Genomic DNA, 21,508 nt, shown 5'->3' with positions numbered 1-21,508 from the left:
CAAGATTAGGGTGAACTATTTTTTTTTCTACGAAATGCAGAGGAAGTAAATATGCGAAAGGACAACAAATGGGTCGCGGTCGGGCGACGTTTTACGTGTATTACAATTTTGGAACCAATGCTATTTTTATAATGGCGAAAACTTGCCAGTTGCACGGTTTCATTATTGGAGTGTGCTTTTGAAAGGAAGTTGTTTGAGGTCCATGGTATTATCTAGTTATTTGGAATAGTAGATATGCCGGAGTTGTTTCGCAACATAACAATTGGAACTTTTCAGGAAGCTCAGATGTATAGATTTGCATCATTATAAATTTTGCGCTAAATGAGCAGCGTTTATCGAATTGTAGGAATACCCTGGAAATGTTCCTCCGATGAGGCTTCCGGTTATTTTTGGACGCCCAAAATACTTATAAATCGTTCCTCGGTGAATCAGTCATTTGTATCATATATGTTATTTTATGTTGCTAGCGATGCAAAAAAAATCGATGACTTTTTTGTCCAAAAACTCTGGCGTATGTTGTAAATTCTCATTAATATTTTCATATATTCAGAGTTCAAAAGGCTCCAAGATACCAGCATCCTCCTCCCTTCTTCTAAGCCCAGCTTTATTTTATCTTATTATTGCGCTTTGCTTGTTAACAATCAACCTACAGTTTCTAACTTCGAGCTTCGAGCAGAATCCGTGAATTAGGCTGTTCCTGAATGTTGAAGAGTTTTTTCCCCACCCACACGGCCTATCTGACTCGATATATAAACTTTGAGGGATAAAGTGAATGAGAAACATTTTTATTTCTGTCGAAACATAACCTTTTCAAGTTCACACACTTTGAATTTTCTACTATAGATGAAGAAACTCGGTTGTAATAGTATCTCGTCTCCTCTGAACGATTCTTAACGAAATCTTGGTTAGTTTCGATATCCCTACAATAATGGGGATGGTCATCCAACCTATGGTTTGGGCAGGTAGAGCAAGAGAAAACTATGAATTAGCCGTCTTCGAGCCTTGGTGAAAATATGTACTCTCTCCCTATTTCGGTTAAAGTGAAGAAGGGAAAAATTGCCTTCCGAAATACAGTGTTTATGGCCAAAAAAGGAAGAAGAACCATTCGGACTTGAATGAATTCCGGATCAAGTTTGCAAAGACGAAAAATATAGATAGGTAATGCCTACGGTCGTTGAAGGATGCTTTATAATTTGGACAACGGTTGCCCTTCTTCAGAATGGTTTTCTTCGATTCATTAGGAAAGATATCATGCTGCATCCACATGTTTGCCAAACTTTAGCAAACCATCGCAACTTCAAACAGTGGATAGTGTTTGGCTTGGCTTGTGTAGGTTTGCAAGCGTTTGCTAGCGATACGATCGAGTGTTTGTTTTTTGGACAAATCAAAGGGAATTTGCTTGCCGATTCAGAAAACCTTACTGCACTTGCAAACGTGTGGATGACGATTTTTAATATGCCAAACGTTTGTAAAGGTTTGGAGTTTGCGGTAAGCGGCAGACAGACGAATGAGCGGAAGATAGACTCTGCGGAGACTGTACTGGATACACCTAGAAATTTGGCGCTGGTACCGTCAACGCCGGTAATTTTACTCCGCTGGAACGTGTTGATGATAAAGCTAATTTTGTTCTTATTTGGAGAAGCAGTTCATATCTGCATGTTATGGTCGTTTGCAACAGGAACACTAGATGTAGTAGAAAACGTCAGCAAACAAATCACGTGATCGTGTTTCCTTTCTAAAAAAGGACATACCCCTCAGATTTCTCTTCGGTTTGTTAGGATCGTAAGCGTCTGGAAATGTCAACTGAATGTCGCTTGGCTTTTATTGTATAGTAATGGGTCCAGGTTTCATCAATGTCGTTAGAACCGTACAGATCTTTACCATTACATCGTAGTAAGTATAAATTCCTGTAGAAACCACCATTTCTCTCCAACGTTGTACGACTTAAGATCTCTAACTGATGTAGAAACTCATCACAAGTAGTGAAAATTGATACCATTTGAGCGAGACAGAGTAAATGAACAGAGAGTATTGGATCAATTCAAAAGTTCGTGCTCGACTGTTTTTTTATGTACACAAATTATATATCGTTGGGAAAAGGACCACCACCAACAGCAGAGATGCATTGGTTCGATAGTGAAATAAATTATTAAAAATTGCGAGATGTTGCATTTTTGACATGTGATGCTTTACCGTTTTTCATAAAGGGTTATGCTTTTGAGTAGTTTTCCAGCCCTTCGAACTGTAAAGATAGTGACGATTTTAGCCTCAGAGATAAACTTTATTTAGGGCGTCCTTCCAGCACCGATAATAATGCTTCGCGCTCATTAATAATAAATAATAAAAGAACTTTAGCTGAGGCCATGGACATTAATCGATCATCCGGGTTTCGGCATTTATAGAAGATGGGGCTCATCCTAAAGCTAAGTTGGTTTTTATTTAATGGTATAGGTCTCACGATAACGCAACACCACAAGCACCGAAAATGCACATATTGAAATGACAAATGTTATTGCACTCATCATATTCTCCGAATATATCATTTGTCATGGATCTTTGCATTACCAATTTGAATGGAAAAAAATTGATTTTATGGAGGCCATCAAAAATCATATCATCACATTTTTGGCTCTAAATTATGCGGTTTTTTCACATCCCTAAATTGGATGAATATTGAAAAATGATTGTCAAAAACAGTGATGAATTCGAAATTGCTTAAGAAAGACGCGTTTTTACAATCATAATTAATAATAATTAATCGTTGGCGTAAAAATCCATATTGGATCATGGCTTTGAAGTGTGTTAGAGCACTTCATTCAAGACCATAATGGTATGCTAAATGATCATAGTACCCGGTAGGAGGCAATGTGGTCGGCATTACGCTCGGCCGAGATTATTACCCTGATTTGACTCAGGTACTCATTCTCAGCTGAGTCGACTGGTATCCGACATCCAGTCACGATAACCCAGTGAGATTTGAACCGCGACCTTCCGCCCAGCGCTCTAAACACTTGAGCCATCCAGACACAACTACAATCATAATTGCTTGATTTTTATTTACAAATTGGGCACGAAGTTTCGAATCAATCCAATAGTACTGGTAATTGTAGTAATTTATTCACTAGAGAAGGATCTCTGGAATACAGATGAAAGTATATGAATTCTTTTGGCGGACCATGCTCAGTATTGACTAGTTTTGAAAAGGATTCCAGAGAAGTAGCGCTTCCTTTGGTTTCTACTGCTTTTGACTCGTTTCTATTCGGGGTAGTCAATCAGTTTCTTCGAATACTCCATGATAAGAGGCGATTTTAAGAGTATGGATGTGATGAGAAGTAAATAAGTTTTGTCGTTCCGATTATATAAAGCGACTATTTACGTTCTGATTTTCTGACTTTTTTTCGGTCGTAGTGGTTTTGTGTAGTCCTCGGTTTTGCAATCTCCAAAACAGCCCGCGGACGTAAAAAACAAAAACTCTTGAAGTATTACGAATCACTGATAACAAGGGTGATGCTTTTTAAGGTTTTGTTTGCAAAACAAAACCTTGTTAAAATCGGTTCACTGTCTGTCTGTCTGTCACACGCACTTTTATCAGAAACGGCTATACCGATTGGCACGAAATTTGGTGAGAAGGTGGAAACTATGAACGCCCAGACATGCAGTGAGTGATATCCTTCTACGTTGAGATTTAGGGGGTCCCCATATATGTAAAAGGGGGATGTAAAACTTTTTTTCACCGAATATTAGTCATGTGGGGTATCAAATGAAAGGTCTCGATTAGTACTTCTCGAAGCCGCTCTTAGTTTTGTGATTTGTTAGAAAGGCGGGGAGTGGGAGGGATGGACATTTCTTTAACGAACCCATTCTCAGAAACTACCCAACCGAGAAATCTGAATAAAATCGCGAAGTTGCTTCTATATGGTATCTAGGCCTCCAAATACTCTTCATATTGATATCTGTTTAAATTAAGTTAATAATAGTATATTACCATATTTTTGTAGAAATTGAGTAAAAACCCCTTTAAGTTTATCCTAGAGTTATAAGAATTTGTGACAGGATAGAATATAATATGAAGCATGTTATCCCCAAGTTTGATCAAAATGATACTATTAGTAACAAAGTTACAGTAGCTCAAAGCTGACTTTACCCTGAAAAATTTATTGCAACTGAATATGCATATCACACTAAAGTGGGTAGTCAGACATGCTAAATGCATATACACAACGGACTACGGACAAATGGGATAGGTGTACCCTCAAATACTCACAGAACAAGCAAACAAAACCTTTCATACCTGAGGCGCCCAGCTTCCGGTTTCCCGACTTGTTGTAACTCTGTTGTTTGAGTTTATTCCCGTTTCAAAAAAAAGAAGATTAATCTTTAATTATAAAACAAGTTTGATGAGAAAAGAAAATGAAACCTTGTTTTGAATATTTTTCGATGGATAAACCCCTGATCCCTGTGCCCTGAACTCCTAATTCACCTGAACTTTCGACTTTTTCTATTTCTCTGATTGAAAATAGCCATGAATGAGAGCGTTTTATGTTATAGACGTTGCTGAGAGAAAGGGTCAAATGACTGATTGTCAGGCATCACAGAAGTATTTTGAAGAATACAGTCAAAAGTTAGACAATACCTTATCGCCAATGGAAATAAGTGGAACGAAAGATTTCTGTATAAATAAAATAATTTTTTCGACGAGTTCGCTTTTTTTTGGATACATTTGCGTAGGACTCTTTTAGGACCGTGTAGGGAGCTTTTTCTCAGCTAGAACAATTTGCTGTTTTGCAAGTCTCCCTTGAAGCTGTCTTTAGTTGTTTTATGATGAGTTTATAAGTTTCTAAAAGAATCAAATGAATATGGTGGAGCATTTCTAAGTGAAAATAAACTAGAATTTTTCAAAAATGTAAAATGGCGAACGTATGTTGTGCGTGATACGAATCTTCTTCCTATAAATGTTTGGAGCTGAGATGAGTCACTATTCACAAATTGGAATAGAGACCGATCCAGCAGTAACCGAAAATAAAGCAAAATATTACTTACAACGTTCTTGTGTTTGCGAAAAACCATGTACCATCGCTAGTATACAAAAATATCATGCACAACTCTTTATCTAAAGTCACACGTCTACTACTGGCATTACTAACGCAGTTGTTTACAAAACAAGCGAAAATGAAAACAACAAGTGCTATGACGAAATCTTCCACTAATTTCGCATTGATTATTATTGCCATTTTCGTCCAACATATTTGCTATTTGTGTCGTCACTGCACACTCAACATAATCACCACCGAACGAGCGTGGAACGCACTTGAACCAATAAGAACAGTCACGACAGCGATTTACAATATTTGCTTGCCCTTCCAGAAATTTGAATGTTGATAAGAAAACTCTTGGAAATTGAGAAACAATTCGGAAAACCAGGGCCTGAACTCGATGGTTTTTCTCCTACCGGAAATACCACATTCTGCGCGATTCCCAACTGGCCAAATTCAATAATTTCTTGCAAATACAATCTCGACGACGTCGCAGAACCAAACACTGTTCGATTTCGATAGTTAATTGTTGTTTTGTTTACTATTTATTTGGCTCAATGGAAAACAAGATTTGAAAATGCGACAACAAAACGATGACTTCTACGAAGTGCACTGTATGAAGGCAAAAGCGATAGGTGTCGGGCTTCGTCATTTGCTAGACGGGCGCCGAGTAATCTGCCATAGTTAATTTCGGGATACGGCCAGTATTAGGTTCCGATAATCAACAATTCAGTGCTCCATATGCGAAGGGAGCCGTGTTCGCTCCCAAGCTTTCCCGGTAAATTCCATATATCAAGCGGCCGCGGCCAGGTACGCAATAGTCGCGGAGTGCAAATGCGAGTAGTACTGGAGGCATTGTGGACAACATGGTGCGGCATCTCGGCCCAAGAGTGGTGATAAACAAACAGGCCTAGGAGCTTTCACGGCCACTCACTCCCCAATTCGCGCCAACATTGCCGAGCTGGCTATGCTGGCCGGCCATGTGAGCATATTTCGGTGCCAGCTTTTTACGAGCCAAGAAAGTCCCCCAACAATTCGCTGGCCCCGGGTATTTCGATGTGAGTCATTGGACTCACAAATCGCATTGAGCGTATGTTCTATAGGCGCTCCACGAAAACAACTTTCGCAACAGCATATTTATGCTGTGCTCACTAACTTAGGATTGAGCATAGCTAGCGCTATGAGTTCTGCTACAGCAGCGCGCCAAAGTATTTGGCCTCATTGTCTCTGGAGATGAATCGCATTCGAACTTCTGACTTCGTTCCTTGGCATTTCGAGAGTTGAGAACCGAGAACTCGAAAAAACTCATTTAAAATGCACTGCCTTTCACCCCCTACACCAGCATCGACATGTTGAAGGTTGCTCAATAAATGACGCTTTGCCTACACTTTATGAACAACATCAAATGAAAGGCGATTAGCGAAAAATATTGGAAAAGTTGCCTCCATTGTGGCTTTTCAACTTCATCGGTTTTGGCAGGTCTGCTGGGAAATAACCAAACTCAATGAAATTTTTCCACTTTCTAGGAAACGTTGGTACCGCGTAGGTGTAAACAGGTTTATCTCCGACACGCATGCGATATTAAGCACTTCAATCGCATCGATGTGGTCGTGAATAACATTCAGATGACTGATAAGTCACGTGTTGCATGTGCTCCCGCGCAAACTGATACAACATTTTTCCGCCGCAGTGTCGCTCGCATTAGCCAAGTCTATGAAGTTTGTTTTTTGGTAAAATGTGTTGTTTGCTAGTAACATAAATAATGCATGTGAAGGACAAGTGCCACTCGCTCGGTGCTAATATCCATCTGTGAACTTTTCATATCTGCTCCCCCCAAGGCACCCAACGCGTAAAGAACTGCTCCCGAGGAAAATTTCCGAAAAAAGGGCGGAGAAAGGGAGTCCAAGACCTGCTGGGCAGCCATTCTGAAAGTGGGTTAGGCAGTCGCATTATTACATGAGTTCTTATCACAGAACGCATTGGGCCCCCTCAAGACGCGTCGTGGATACCTCAGGGTGCAAACAACATGCTGATTGGACCAGGGTCCTAAGTCCGCGGAGCGCACTCCGGCACAATCGGGGTCTTAGCTTTCGAAAGCTCCCAGCGCCAACATTCTTTTGCACAATTTGGACATATTTTATTTTTATTGAATATTCCTCTCTGCACTGAACGGGAAGCAAGGTGGCGGCTTGTTGTACGACGAAACCAATGCCGAAGAGCCGCTGCTGCTCTCATACTGCGCCGAAAGCTGCTGTTTACCAAGAATTTTTGCGTGGATATGACGCATCTCGATGAACGCGAAATTTTTAGTCGTAAACAACAATTTTTTGTGCGATTTTTTTGTTTTGCGGTTTAATTCGCACAAAGAGGAAATTGCAATGTGGATTCTTTTTTCTCTCTTTTTATGTTTTGAAATGGAATAGTAGTGCGCGGGCCGGGCGGCCATGCGATTTCTACCTTTACTTGAACTGTTGGTCCTCGTTTCGAGCCAAACTGGTTTGTTTTCGATAGAATAACAAACGAGAAAGACGTGGAAAGTATGGTCTAGGAAATTTGCCATTAGCGTTGTGGAAGAGGATGAATTGCTCACTAGGATGAATATGGTCTTGCAGCGGTGTTAGATGCGCAACCAAGCCGGGGAGTCATTTCAACTTGAATCGATAAATTGTGTAGTAGAAATGTTTGTGCTATGCCAGCAGATAACAGCATAAGAGAAGCAAATTCGGAGGTGATGAGAAAACATAAGAAACACACTCAAGATGACGTGATATTGTTTTCAAGTTTTCTGATGACGGCAATATCTCTTTTCGGCTGCGATGATAATTGTGTACATTTCAAAAAGTACATAAGTCATTAAATTATATTCAGTCATAAAAGTAGTAAAAATGTAAATCGATTTAATCATAAAAGTAAATAACAAGCGATTTGAATTTTTTCCCACGTGGTTTACAGACAGGCTGTGGATGAATTTATGTAAATTTTCAGGAGCTAATCACATGAATCAAATGGAGCTTCGAATTCTAAGAAGCTATGAAAATTCATTGGATGGGCGGAAAAAATATGGGTCTAGTCATCGCCTATGATCAATCGTTCCTAGAATAAAGAAAGCAGTTTTCCGTATAATTATTTCTGTGGTAATTAGGGAACGCCTAATTTTTCCTCTCAGATTTAAAAAAAAACCAATTCATGAAGTATTATAGAATATTTGATGTAAACTAAAAATGAAGGAAATATCGAAATTGAAATGAATGCACAGCATTTTACTCCTTGGATCAAGATTAGTCTTTCTATAGTAAAGATTGATTCCTCAACTTCACTCCTGAAGGAGGTTATGGAAAGGGAAGTAGGAGGTATCGCCTCTGCAACCACGATGAAGCTAGTGACATGGCGTCTCCTAAAAAAAAATGAATTTTTCGTGAATTTTGTAGTTACAAACCTACCCCTGGAGGGAGAGTAGGTAGGAAGAGTACGTAGGATGAAGATGGAGACTCCTTCTCTAAAGCTGACGGTTCAAAATTAAATTTTACCATCATGACATGAAAATGGCCCCACTTTGAGGCGCGATAGTTCTTTAAAGGGGGCCACAAATTCAATTCTACCTTGACGTCCTCTTACAAACTTAATTTATAGATAAAGAAACTTCCAAGCTGGATGCATAACGATTCGATTTGTGCTTAACTAGTAGCGTATATGATGCATTAAGTGAGCTAGGCTATCCACCTTAATACTGACATTCTACATGTTTGTTATTAGGGTGTAGCAAATTTACGCAAAAGAGGTAATTTCGATCCAACAGAATTTTGTTAATAATAGCATAATATCCATCAAATTTTCTAATATTGTGAGCAGTGTGTAGAATCTATATTATTATATAACTTTATAATTCTAGGCTGTAAGGAAGTTTGCAGTCAATTTTCAAAGCATCATAATATTATTCATCATTGTACGTATTTTGAGGTCTAGATATAATACAGAGCTATCACCATGTTTTTTTTTCAAATTTTTTTTCGGATAAGTATTTTTTGAGAATGAGCCTCTGATTAAGTGTGCAATTTTTAACTCTCTCATTTCACTCCTTTAGAACTAATTTACAAACAAAGACCTGTTTAGGGAAGATCTGGCCGAGGCCTTCCACTTGACGGTAAAAATAAATGACCACTCTAAAAACCAACATGTTATTCACGTGCGTTATGCGTGGAGATTCGCAGTCTCAAGCTTCCCCTCAGTGTCCGGATAGCTGAGTGGTTAGAGCAGAAGGCTGTCGTACGGAAGGTCGCGGTTCAAATCTCACTTGTGGCAGTGGGATTTGTATCGTGATTTGACATCGGATACCAGTCGACTCAGCTGTGAATGAGTACCTGCATCAAATCAGGGTAATAATCTCGAGCAAGCGCAATACTGACCACATTGCCTCCTATAGGATACTCTAATTCTGTAGTTTACAGTTACGGTCCTGAATGAAGTTCTCTAATAATCTTTAAGGCTCTGATCCCATTGTCAACGATTATTATTATCATTATTAGTGACCTTCCCCTCAAATTTCGTGTTTCTGGCATCATCGTAACTTTTTAAGTTTACTCGCGAAGGAATTTGACGGGATGTTTGAAGATATTCTAGCAGAACTCTATCAACTTCTTCATATTTGGTTGTGTGACGTAGGACCGAACACTATATGGACAAACTGTCAGATCTTTTTTTCTGACCAATTCGAAGCACATTCACCGCAGGGTTTTCCGCGTAACTTGTCGATTTGTTACAAATGCATTTCCGTTCGTTTTGTATGGACTCAAGAAGCTGTAATGGATAAGACCAGCCGTGCACACTACAAAATAGCCGCAATGATGGTACTGGTTTTGGTATAACTACGGTTCCAGTATCATTTAGTTCCACTTTGGTTCAACCATTGTTGTTCACATCTTTGTTGCTTGCCAAACGAATCTTTGTCGATGGCAAAGTAGGAGCAAATGCTACTTGCCCACAATGATTGTTTTTTACCTTCGGTTAATTCATTGGTCACCCACTTATTGAGCTATTATATTTTGCTTCTTCAATCTTCTACAGGTGATTGGAAACTATGGTAGACGTGAGGGAAGTTTAAAATGTCTTTGTTTTTATTCACAAAAACAATTATTGAAAAAGTCATCCGTCACACCCCAATTAAGCCGGTTGGTTGAACCTCCCCTCCTTGCACAGAGGCCTATCCATTATACCTAATTCAGAAGCATTCTCGTAGGTTGACATGACTGAGGCTTTTGATCATTTAAAGCATTTGGAATCAAAATTTTAAAAAAGCTTATGAACTTGCTTGATAGCATAATAAGTTTATCGTCTCTGGTAAAACAACTTAATAAAAATTTTATAGCTTTCCATAACTTCCTCGAAATTAAAAAAAAAAATTGATGCAGTAGGGATTGGCTCAATTACAGTTATGTAGTTAGACAATGATGATCGGTTTCTCTTCTCATCATCATCTTCTCCTTCAGCCTTTGTCCCGTTCATTAGCGAAGTCGGCTTGTCTTGATCGGTTGCACCATATCGCTCTGTCAAACGCCTGATCTGGATCACAGTGTATCTAATTGGCAGTGAAGTTTATCCGCACACATCTGGCAGTATCTACATGTGATTTAGTGCCTATGATGTGTACGGATAAGCTTCCCCAATACATTCACAAATACGGTCCATTGAGTGTACTAGTGATCGGGATGCAGTCATGAGGCTTTCCAATCACCATCCAGCGTATGAATTATATGAAAGCCTGACGCTAAAAGTTCGTTCCAATTTTTTTGACATAGTCGCTGTTATTCGACGCAAAAAGGATGGGAACGCAATTGAAAAAAATTATTAAGAGTTTATGTACGAAGGGGACGTAAGCAAGGAGTGGACAAAAAGGAAGTACATGAAAGCCCAAAGAAAGCTCACCATCAAGTTGCTATTAACAAGTATCCTAATGTGGTTGAAGCAGGTCAGGGATATTCTGTCAAAACGTAGTGTGAACCTACTTCTGAATACGATAATAAATATGTCCAATCATAAAAGTACTGTGAAAAAATCTTCGTTCCCAAGAAAGCTAGTTCAAATATCAACTACGGCTGCACGAAAATTATTTTCATACATAAATCACCTTTTTGGTTATCTACAGCAGCAGAATATGTAAGGCCTAAAGAAGTTAAAAGATTCTGTCAATGTAGCGTAACATCCTGCGACGCTCCATATTTGTGGATTCCTTTTCGCACGCAGAATCCAAGATGCAATTATACAAATTTGGTTTATTGAAGTGTACTGAGAATTGAAGGGGCCAGCAGCTTCTTTGGCCTCTCTGTTTGATACAATTGGGCTACCAAATTCTACATTAACAATCAACAATATTATACCCTTAAAAGTACAAATATCTCTTGAAAAGCTATTCATCAACGAAATTGTCATTCCTAGAATTGGTAACAGCGTTGGAAGCTTTCAATCTATATACTCAAGGACACGTTTGTCACATTCTTTTAGATATTCTCCACAGTTTTAAAATGACGTTCTGAGTTACACATAATATATCAAAATAGATTTCATCATTTTAAGAGTCTAAGGCTGCCATCAGTGCGATTTAAACCGCGAGTTTCTCTTGGGGAAGCCTCTAACCGTTACGTCATCTGGACTAGTTTATCTTGTCTTGTCTCCAGCCTGTTTGGTGGAACTATATCAAACGGTGGGTTGAAGAACAGTAGGAAATTGAATGAGTTGCAGAATTTTCTTGAAAAAAAATATTAAAATTGGGCCTTTAATATGGCAAATAACAGATGCTACTAATGAAATTCTGCCTGGGCAGGAAATTGTGGAGTCGTGCGTTGGGCCCGTAGGTGCATTAGTATTACGTAGATCCGTATCATATGCGAATGCGTCCTCTTATTAATATTATTATTTTTCGAAAAATAGTTGTCTAAACTTTAGTTTGGTGTATATGATATTTGTTGGCACTTAGTCTTATTTACTTGGCTTATATAAAAAACGCAAAATAGGAAATGTCATTTGCTATGACACTAGACCTTTTATCAAGAAAATTTTCTCCCATAGAATTGCCCAACATTCAGACCATCCGGTCATTAAGACAAAGTATCCAACGAAAATAGTAGTATGAAGTAAAAGGACTATTTGTTAGTCGATCCTTTGACCACCAAAATAGGGAATAGATAATAATACATAACACCCACCGCTGATAAACTTAAATCACAGCCTGTTTAGCAATATTATTCAGTTTTGATTTGAATGTTTTCGATCTGTCGGTTTGTAACAAGCACTCTTCTAGGAAATGACTATTGAGATGAAATTTGGTGGACATTCACTTTGACTCTGAAATCTCATTCATGGAATGAATGACATGATTTTCTGTGAAGTTTAAGGGGGTACAAATAATATTTTTTCCTCTAAATATGTATAGTCGTGTGGGGTTCCAAAAGAAAGCTCTCTATTAGTTCTTTATGAAGCTGTTTGATACCAATTGCCAAGAAAGAGAGTGTGAGGACAAATCTCATCCTCAAAAAATACCTAACTGAAAAATATGAAAAAATACCATATTGTTCACTGTTTAAATAAAGTCAATAATAGTATGCTACTATTTGCGATTTTTTCCTGCAACTCCCTAGCATTACTGGAGCATTTTGCAGAAGCGCATAGCTTGATATAGGGCATTATTTTGGAAAGTTTGAAGGAAATCAAAATAATCATAGTAAGTTAAAGTTGTCTATTTCTCTAATGCACTATCACACATTGAAGTAAATAGTTTGACATAATAAATTCATATACACTATGATCGACGAGTAACATACTAACTGAATAGCCGTGCAACGAAATATTCGTACATATGAAATACCCGAAACCCTGAGCTTCCGGTTTCCAACTTGTTTAATTTTTTTGTGGGCCACTGGAAACAGTTGCTTGTGTCTTCAAGCTACTTTTGCATTTAGCATTTTGCTCTCCAATCCAATATTCTGCAAATTTCATACAAGGGTTGTCTGGGTTATTTGTTTTCAACTTTATGATCGTCATTTTTCAATTGTATAAACCTTCATACGCACGTACTGACTAATGGTTTTCCGCAGCATTTTCTTAAAAAAATAATGAAGTGAAATTTATCATTATATGGAAAGTTTTTTGCACACAAGTAGATATAGACGGTTAAATGGGTTTTCGAGTTGATAATGTGCTTCTTAAATATTATTACATGTGTTGGAGCATTGAGAAACGGTCGTGTCAGAAATTACTTATAAACTTATAAACAAACTCATCAAAAATTATGTTGGACGCTTAGCATTAATTGCCATTTTTAAAGCAATTTATGCAGAGATATGCTTGTTAGGAATGGCGTCTGTGAAAAAAATGGTTGTCTAGGGTATTGCAAAATCCACTGATATAAATATTATAGCGTGTAAACCGCTCCGGTTCACCCAGCTACCAAGGTCTAGGATACTCATTGCTCTGGACAATTAATCATTGGAGAAATTGAAAATTAATCATTGGACACATGGAATACGAGGGAGGTCATTCATTTTTATGCGTTACCTTAACCAAAAGTGGCTGTAGCTTTCTGACTTATGTGATCCGGAAGGAGTTTAATCTCTGATCCGTACAGCTAGATGAAAATCTCATTGAAGAGAATTAGATTTAGTTATGGTATCTTTTAGCTTGGTTATCAAGTCGACTTCATGCCTCATATCTATTCCCATATATTATTTTTATCAATGAGCAGTCTTTTAAATTCATTACAGACAAGTTACTTTAGAATTATTTTTCCATACCATTAGCCCTAGAATATTTGAGTTGATTTCCTTCTACTCTGAATAATTCAGACTTATTTATAGTTTGTCTTTAAGGTCTAGTATTATCTGGGTAAGATAGATAGGATGTCTGGCACTGAATGGACCTTGGAGTAAGGCAGTGACCTTTCACGTGCAAGTTAATTGATCAATGGATTTTTTCGTACAAAAAGGTTTCATCAGCTTAGGGCCGATGGTACCTCAATGAATTTTAAGTAAATTTTGGATGCTAAATAAGTTTCGCAAAATCCATTGGTACTCTTCTCTGACACGAGCCACGATAGAGACAAGTGCGTTCCAACGTAGGGGAGTGGTGGGTCAACAGGACAAATTTGAAATGAGACAGAAGTCATTCTCAGAAACTACCCAACCGAAAAACTGAAAAAAATCATGGAAATGTCTTTATATAGAACCTAAGTTCCATCACTATATCTACTATATTTTTGAATTGTACTGGGAAGCTCCGTCTGAGTTCAGCCTAGAAAAATTCCACTGGACGGGAATCACACTATTAATAATAAAGTCGTAGTAGGCCCAAATAGACAAAGGGCACGGTGGGAGGTTTCAAACTGTTTTTTTTTTGCTGCAGAAAGAAAATGTTTTCATTGGATTTGCATTGGATTGCTATGTTATTAAAGTCGTCGTTAGGGTCTTAAATGAAGTATTCTAGCACGGTTCAAGGTTCAAACCCAATTAGATTATCACGCGAAGGAATATTATTATTTTACTCCCTCGACAAACGCGTCGGCCCGAAACTTAAAGGGTCAAGGAATGTATCCAGCTGACCTTTGATCACAATATTGGTGATAGTGAACTTTTCATTATTTTCAGGCTAAAAAAGTTATTTCCCATCATGTAAGATGGTAAATGTCTATACATTTTGGGAAAGTTTGGTGTGATTCCTAATAGATTACCCTTTTTGGCTTTAAGTTTTTGGACTACTTTTTCGGCAATGTTGGTGAATAACTGTATAAATTGTAAAGTTTTTGCTATATTCAGTGGATTCCTTGATGTTACAGTAGGAGTCCACAACCTAATGGTTGATACTGTGTATCGAAAGTTCAGAGAGTTTGTTTGCCTGTTTGGCTATACTCGACAAAGTGGCTTTTACCGGATCGTCTGGTTTATAAATTTTCGAGAACCAGTAGGTTCGGGGGCATTCTACCTATCGCTTGGATTGATGTTCGCTTTATTTTGTAATTCTGTTCGATGTCCCCCAAATATTTGGCGAGATGATTCCATTTGTGCAAAGCATATAGGTATACGTATTAAATTTAGCTTTCCACTTAAAATTAATGCTGACATTTTATGTTCATAAGATTGATGATTGTTAGCGTGCAATAAATTTAAGAAAAATAGACAACTTTGCTAATGATAGTACGATTAACACCAAACTTTCCAGTATGATACCTTCTGTTCTGGCCTATATCATTGAAATTTCATACTTACGGTAGGGTTCCAGTTGATTTCTGAAATATAATACAGTGGAATCCCGATAATTCGAACATCGATTATTCGTATTTCCGACTAATTCGTACAAATTTCCCGGTCCCCAGAGTTAATTTTCTTTTGTTTTCAACCCCCTCGTAATCCCGATATTTCGTTCTAAATCATCAGTCCCTTGACCGTTAGAATTACCGGGATTTTATTATAGTATACTCCTAATAACTTTATTTGAGCAGTTTCCGTTTTGGGGGACAGGGAGTTAATTTGAGGCCTGGGTAGCAATCTAATTTGTTCAGACTTTTCGATTGTGTAGTTTCTGGTCCCTTAATTTAAGTGTCCTTTTTTAACTCCCGAAAAAACTTTTAAAAACAAAGTTTAATTTTTTAAAAACTTGTCCCAGGAAAAAAACAGTTCAGATCAAAGTAAATCATTTTATCCTCAATATAATTGGCAGTGGTTACCATAATATATTTGGGAATTAAGTATAGCGGGCAATCAACAACCGGCAGTGATCTTGGAATATGCCTTTCAAAAATGTTTGGATGACTAGATTGTCCGTTTGAAAAAAATAGAATTCTCTTCAGATAAAGAGACCAAATGAATTTTTATAACATGATTTGAAATGATTTATTGACTCAAGTTCAACTATGTTTTGACAGAATATCCGGTGCAAATCACTTACCCACATACCGGCTATTTTAAGAAAAACATCCTAAGGTATTAAAAATAATAGAAAAAAAGCAACTAGCTGCAAACTAAAAAGAATTTCAAACGAAATCTCCTAAAACCTTTTAGAGCAATTTAGTAACTAAGTTTTCTAGTTTCATTAAAATTCAAACAGTAGTCATACAAATTCATACTCGTACTAATAAGGAATGGAATGCATATATTTTTTAAATATAAACGCACAGCGGACTTCTGCCATGTTTCACTTTATTCTCAGAAGCGATCAGCACAATTGGAGATAAGAGAGCGAAAAATTCCTAAAATACAGCCAACTTAGCAAAAGATTCGATTAGTTTCTCATTTCGCGTGGACTTCAGTGCAAGTTATCATTTTTTGTAACTTGCTTGACGATAAGAAACCAGATATCTGATAGAGGACGAAACTTATGATGGCCGCTTAAAATTTTTTCACCGTTGATGCTCTATCTATGCTGAACGAATGCTAGTCTACATTGGAGGGTCCGTAAAACAGAAACAGTGGGAAAAAGTTTCTTCCTAACTGGTCCAGTACAGGTGGATGATGGTGGACTCAAGATCCCTTTATTTCCTAAACAAAAATTAACCTCAATTGAAATTCTAAATGTACGAAAATCCTAGATTAATCGAGCGAATGAGTTCAGTTTGAATTTGAAGAATTAACATATGTATGTTCTTGATCTTGTGAAGTCATCTTAGTTAGATAACAAAATAAACATGGAGGACAGCCTCACCAACTTCGAGCGAGATCCAAAAAGGAACACGGGGAGATGTGGCTTTGTCAAATTTGGTAGTAAAAAAATAGAGAACCTGGTTTGATAATTATTGAAAAATATCACTAACAAAATTCCTTAAAAATTCTTATATTTAGGTACTGTCCGACATTAAATAAAAATATTTTGTGGTTATAATTTTATGCTTTATTGTATTTTATGGCCAAACAAAAGTCCGATAAACTGATATTTTCATTCAATTAGGACAGTCTACGGACGCACTAGTGGAAATGGAGACTAGAGAACGTACATTTGTGATACTATGGTTGTACAAATTGCGAAGCGAAGAGAAATTCTACATTATTTTTTATATTTCCAAGTTTTAGATGAAGCCAGTGTGAATTTTTAATAAATGCAAAGGGGACTAATGGCCTTCACGAAAAAGTGCATCAAAGAAGTTTTAAATGTGGACATTCTTCTTTGGACTACGAACCTCGGTAATGGTTGCGTCAAATCTTCCATTGACGTTAATGTGGCCTCTGTAAAAGCTAAAATGGCAAAGTTCCCAGATTAATCGAGAAATGATTGTTAATATATTTGGATTGAATACCATGGTTGTGTGAGAAACGAAAAAAAATTCTAAATGGGTGTCATGAGTTTGAATGCATGCGTCATTCTGCTCAACATTCACTTTGCTAAATATGTATTTCTTCGCAAAAAAAAAACGGCGAGTCTAGCAATTTCGATAAAATCGCAGTAGGTGAAGACTTGTTACGAGTACGATCTGGAGCTCAGAGAGAATTTCGCGGAATACGGCCCAGAAGTAGCTAATCAAGATAAAATGATAAAAGTCAGTGACAAAAGTGATGAAATCTATTTATTTCATCGGGGCTAAAATTCTAGTTGCTATTCCTTCGGAATCTGATCAAAAGTGCTTACCATAAGTTTTGGAAAATTTGCTTGAACGCCAGTCACAAATGCGAATAAAGCCAATTCGGGCTACTAGAAACCACTGTGTGGCTTGCGGCTATTCCCAGGAACAGAAAGAATTTAAGAAGAGATCCTTCATCTTTAAAGTGGAAATTATAAATGTAGTTAACGTCGCAAAAAGGCAATTTTGAGGAATGTTTTAAAAAGATGGGAGAAAAAATGTTTGAAATCCGTTAGAGCTATGTCGAAAAAGTAAAAGCTGATCAACAAAAAGATAGAAAAAAAATTGTTAAACGAAAACACAAAAAAATCTTTCATTTTGGCGACAATTTTAATTCATTTAAACAAACTTATTTCGGGAGCCAATTATTACCTTCTTCGGTGTTAACTTGTTTTTGAGAAGGGCTCTTTTTTTGGTGCTTTTGTTTTCCTCTTGGAAAAGATTGTCCGCTTTATCAAGACGGAAATGAACACCGAAGGATAACTATTTCAAAAAAAGGAAATAGGCCATTTTTCGCTTTGATTACTGGCTATTAAAACACTAACAAAATGGCGAATTTGATGAAAAAATTATCAGTCGTCTTTTTAATAAAATTCGTCGAACTTTTGCTAGCGCCCTCTAGGTTGAAATAACAGCAGTTTGCTGTCGAAGAGTGGAAATATCAGGCTCGTGCGCAAGAAAGAAAAAAAATTTGCTCACTGAATTTATCTTATTGAAATCATTATCCAATGGACCCGATAGGGAGAGGGTTTAATACCCCAAACCCGTTTTCTTTGCAAACAAGCCCGGAAAAAAGAAGTCAAAAGACTTTCAGATTTTATTTTTATATGGAATATTCCGCACTGAATTATATCATTCTCATCGGTTTCAGGAGTATTATAGCTGTAATCTTCAGGAGATATCAACAATTCTAACAGAACAGAGAACAAAGCTTAGAATTTTCCAAGAATTCTTACTGATGCAGGTAACAACTGACTCCCGATATACGGTTATAACACCATACTTGTTCTATTTCGGACGTTTAAGTCAAATTGTCTTCTATTTTAAAATTAAAAGCCGTTCATCCATTGTAAAACTGTCAGAAGCGAATTTTGGGGAACTATGTCAAAAGGAGGCGGTGGCATTTTTTTATTCACCACTAATCCCAATTCTGTAATTTTCCCTTCAGAAGTGGAAGCGACATTTGATAGTTGGAACCCTTTAGTATTTTATTAGTTGCTATTTCTGAATGGCTACTGATTCATGAATATTGAGTGAGTAAGTGAAGGGAAATGGGGAAAAGCAGAAAGAAAACAAAACACTTTTGTGCTATTCTCGTTAGAACTTTGCCAAGATAAAACATGTTGTAAAGGGATGGTCTTGGTAAAAAACATGTCAATAAGGGTTGGAGATCAGCGAAATATTACAATATCCTCTTAAGTGCTACTTAAATTGAAGTAAACATTTTACTTACCTTAAATTAACGAAAGGACGGCGGCGACATAACAACCAACGGACACGTTTTCACAATAGAATTATAATCACAATTTTTTTAAGTTACGAAATATTGATAGTTTTCAATCTTAGACACTTCCCTTTCGATTTTATGCGATCTTTCACGTTTTACATAGATTTCTGGGTTGTTTATTTTGTTCTGAATTTTGAATTTAGTAAGCACACACACAGCCAGTCCGAAACGAATTAATCCAAATTAGTCGAAAAAATAAAAGCCAAATAATGGAAAGTAAGAAATTCACTGTTTCCCACTGTATTGGGCGCTGTGTGGTGCTGCTCGGGGTCTCCTACCGACTTATCGCAGCTACGTCACCCTCGTCCTCAGTCACTTGAAAAGTTCACTCCTTGCGCCAATTACGCTGTCAACTGTTTTGTTTTCGCGCCTTCCGGCAACTTCCAATCAGATCAGATTGTCCTAATGCATCTCGTGCTCCGCCGAGCCTTGGTCACCTCAACTTGCTCGCACTTCACTCATTCTTTGCGGAAATCGCGGGCACTCGCCAAGTGTCCATTTTACCACACTTCGGGATGGCCGGCGATGAACCTGTTGCCGTGCGTCACGAAAACAACAAAACACAGACACACTGCAGTTTCGCGAAATGTTTCGCCAATGGAATTCGCGCTTTTTTGCAATCAAAACAGCAGCACGAGAATCCGCCGAGAGAGCGAGTGTTGCCGACGACGACCAGCGAGCCAAAAGCACAAGTTCCCAGTTTGCTGCGTATGCACGCCTCTAGCCTGGGGTCTGTGTCGCAGAACCAGCTCCTCTTCTTCTGTGGGGACTTTTTGGTCTTACAAGAGTTCGGTATTCGCCAGTGACGCGTCCTCACTCAACAAAATTTCATTGTGAACTGCCTGACGGCATGAATGACCGAAAATTATCAAAATCCGCTTCCCCTTCGCGAACCGAGCAAAGAAAACAGGAGAAATGACATGCGAGCCCCGCGTCGAACCCCGCCCTTTTCCACATGCACTTATTTGCAGGGCTGACGGGAGTGCAATAAATGCCACATAGGGCCGGCGCGCAACAACAACGATTAGCGCAACGCCGGGCGACGGCCGCACACTCACCCCCGGCCCTGAGCGGAGTTGTAAGAAACGCGTACGCACATCGCGGACCCGACGTGGTGCGTAAAACGCATACGAAACAGAGAGCAACATCCCCGCCAAGCGCCCGACGAATGGCAGCCCATTGCAAAAGGGCGCGATGCACTTCCCCTGCCGAGGGCCCGGTGCGATTCGGTGCGACGCAGCACCCTTTCATGGCAATCGCGTCTGCAAGAAATTGCATGCCATATGCGACAGGTCCGGCACACACACACGCTCAGCAGTGCGTGCGGCAGTTCTGCAAGTTGCATTCGACTTCCTGCCGCAGGTTCATCCCTCTGCGTTGGCAGACACATTTCAGCAGTGATCGGCGGAAGGTCTGGCAAGGGGTGAGACAGTCTAGTAGAAAGTATTTGGACGAAGGGAATCATTTGAAAATTACTTTGCGTTTACTACCAGTATTTCTGCAGAAATCATGGTAGCAAATGGTAGCAAGTATTCGTACACTTAGCTTGCTTACAATGTAACGCTGATTGGGTACATTAAGGAGATACTCCTTTAAAAGGCTTAGAGGCATGGGAAAATCCACAATTTCCCTTTTTAAATTATGGCTGGACCACTAAGTGATGCTCTTGAATAGGATCACACGAGCAACATTTTCACTAGGATGGTGGTTTTTATATAAAGGCAAAACACCGCCGCCAATCACGTTACTGACTACGTTCCTAAAGCTAAAGTTACAGTTTTCTTGACAACGCATGACATTGATAAATTCCTAATGTCTGCATCTAATAATGCATTCCGGGTTTCCGGTTATATCTTTTATGATGGTGGGGCACCCTGAAAGAAAATCTAGAGGTGGCTCAGCGATTTTGACTAAACTTAAAATCTAGTTAAAGAAAGCGAAAAATAGATAATCGTACAGAACATAAACCAGCTACCCCTCAACATCAAATACACCGGCATACGAAGGAGGAGAAATCCTATTTCTCGACCTCAAAGTAATTTATAACAACAATAAAATAGAATGTGATATCTTTAGGAAAGATAGCTTCAAACAAAGGATTATCATAAGCACATCGAACCTCTCATACCAACACAAGGTGCCCGCATATTACTCAATGATACACCACCTCCTAACAGCACACCTAATCGAAGAAAGATTCAACATAAAAAAATGTTTATCAGAGACCCTCGGATGATATACCAAATGATAAAGAAAAAACAATCAAGGCTGTCAAGAAACAATCATACTACCATCAACGGCACAACAACCGGTATCCGGTCTAGGCCTGTTTTAATAAGGAACTCCAGACATCCCGGATTTGCGCCGAGGTCCACCAAT

At 38.4% G+C, this 21,508-nt stretch overlaps 1 protein-coding gene across 2 annotated transcripts in view; it reads right to left on the bottom strand.

Annotated features, from left to right (window-relative positions):
* Nucleotides 1-19,819, bottom strand: part of LOC119653653 — a 33,799-nt gene extending 13,980 nt beyond the window's left edge. The window contains exon 1 of one of the 2 annotated variants that reach the window (XM_038058474.1): nt 19,076-19,819. The gene's annotated coding sequence lies outside the window, so the exon portion shown is untranslated. Of the gene's footprint in view, nt 1-5,040; nt 5,968-19,075 lie in introns of those variants that run through there. The other variant, XM_038058473.1, reaches the window with a different exon arrangement.
* Between the last annotated feature and the right edge of the window lie 1,689 nt (nt 19,820-21,508).

This window comes from Hermetia illucens, chromosome 4 (genome assembly GCF_905115235.1).
Source record: "Hermetia illucens chromosome 4, iHerIll2.2.curated.20191125, whole genome shotgun sequence".
Classification (NCBI taxonomy): domain Eukaryota; kingdom Metazoa; phylum Arthropoda; class Insecta; order Diptera; family Stratiomyidae; genus Hermetia; species Hermetia illucens.
This window is presented reverse-complemented; position numbering and strand designations above follow the sequence as displayed.